This window comes from Tiliqua scincoides, chromosome 6 (assembly GCF_035046505.1).
Source record: "Tiliqua scincoides isolate rTilSci1 chromosome 6, rTilSci1.hap2, whole genome shotgun sequence".
NCBI classification, from domain to species: domain Eukaryota; kingdom Metazoa; phylum Chordata; class Lepidosauria; order Squamata; family Scincidae; genus Tiliqua; species Tiliqua scincoides.
In genome coordinates, this window is record NC_089826.1 from 56,326,734 (window position 1) to 56,328,682 (window position 1,949).

General features: G+C 48.7%; 1 pseudogene; it reads left to right on the forward strand.

Moving 5' to 3' along the window:
- The first annotated feature begins 1,379 nt into the window (after positions 1 to 1,379).
- On the forward strand, positions 1,380 to 1,488 carry LOC136656475 (small nucleolar RNA SNORA17; annotated as a pseudogene).
- The last annotated feature ends 461 nt before the right edge of the window (positions 1,489 to 1,949 follow it).

A 1,949-nucleotide genomic window follows, 5' to 3' on the forward strand; every position in this document is an offset into this window, starting at 1 on the left:
GGCCAGTCACTTTCAGCCTCACCTATCTCAGAAGGTTGTGGTGAGGACAAAAAGAGGGAAGGAACTATGTACCTCACCCTGAGTTCCTTGTAAGAAGGGTGGTATAAAAATGTGGAAAATAAACTATTTGGAGTTATGTGACTGCATCAAGTGTTTAATTAGTCTAGGACAGTGGTTCTCAAACTTTTTAGCACTGAGACTCACTTTTAAAAACAACAGTCTATCAGGACCCACCTAGGTTTACAGTCCTAAGCTCCCTGGTGCCGCCGGCTGCAGTGGTGCCAAAATGGCTACTAATGCATTCAGTAGGGGCTATGAGGCCACCAGAGGTCTATGCAAGCGACTTTGCTGGTGCAGACTTGAGAAGCCCCATGTAGGGCCTGGCAGCCCAATGCAGAAGATAGGATTTGGTGGAGAAGTCCTCCACCGGTCACGTCCCCTACCTGGGTCAATGTGCCTGGGTTAGTGTGTCTCCCTCTGTTCCTAACCCTCCCTCTGCCCCGAGATGCCTTCCCCTATCCCAAAAAGCCGCACTGCCACCTGGTGGTGCTACTTGCCACTGGTGGCTCAACATTGTCCTCCTCCCAACACTGAGGTCCAGTGCAAACTGGTGCTGGAACAGCACTGGTGCTCCCTCCTCCCCAGGTGCTGCAAATAGGCTTTATGATATGTTTGTGACTCCCAGCGCCAGCAGTACATTCTGTGAAAACAGTAAGCAAACCATGAAAAAGTAAGCAGGCACACCCAGACAGTCTTGCTTCTGCACATGTGGGGACTCATTTTCGAGTCAGTGGCGGAGTCACTGACACATGTGATTTGAGTGTAAATGAGTCCGCAAAAAAACATATGTTTCTGCAACTCGCTCGAGTCACCTAACTCAAGTTCTCATCCTTGCAGACAGCCCAATTGCACTATGGGGAACCAGTAGATGCCAGTTCCTACATTGCAATGGTGCTGACTGCTGTAAAGCAGCCACTGCCTGTTGCAAAAGGTGCCCCAACAGTGCACAATTTAGTGTGCTGCTGGGAGTTTCAGTAGGAATGTCTGCGTCTTCTTACCCCTGTCATTGGATGCTTCCTCACTCGTCAGAGCAGATAAGATAACAGGAGAAGCTGGAGGGAGTGGCAGGAGGGTGGAACAGAGGCAGGAAGGGGAAAAATGGGGCAGGGGAAGGAATGGAGGATAGTCAGATTAAATTCCTGGGAGGGAGACCCTATATCTCAAACCCCTTCCCAGGCCCAATCCTATGGCGCGGGTCATAACGGACCTATGTCAGCAAAATAGCTGTTGTAGATCCAAGGATCCACCTGTGCAGGAGGTTTACCTCCAGGTAAGGGAAAGGCTGTGTCCTTACCTGGAGATGGTCTCCTGGACTGCACCCCCCCACCATAGGATGCAGTGGTCACCATTTTGGCACCACTGCATCAATGGGTGGCGGAGGGCATAGGCTTGGGCCCAGACTGAATAATGTTTGAATGAGCCTTCATTGATGATGGAAGCCTAGAAGTATCCAGAACAGAAAAACTCTATCTGTGCTTTATAGAAATGGAGAAGTGCAAAGGAGGAACTGATTGGTGAGGATCAGGTTCCATACCGAGGGCTCATCACAGCAAAGACCTGATTACCCTTCAAAAATGCATTATGGTTGGGACCATGATGGCCGTTTGAAATGTAGCCTAAAACCCACATGACGTTTTCCATTCCTGCCCTGCTCTATGCACTTGTGTAAAGAAGCAATACTGCATAGGATGTGAAAATTTGAGTTATCTCTATTGGTCTGTGTAACGTAATCTTCCAAAATGGTCTGCCTTCTTCGGGATTTTTAGGACCAAGTTACACTTTTTTTTCCTCTTTAAAATGTGCTTGGGCATCAGGAGAATAATCATGGCTGGAACAGAATTCTAAAGTCCCCTAGCCCCCCTGCTGAGGTTCCATTCCATTTCATGCCA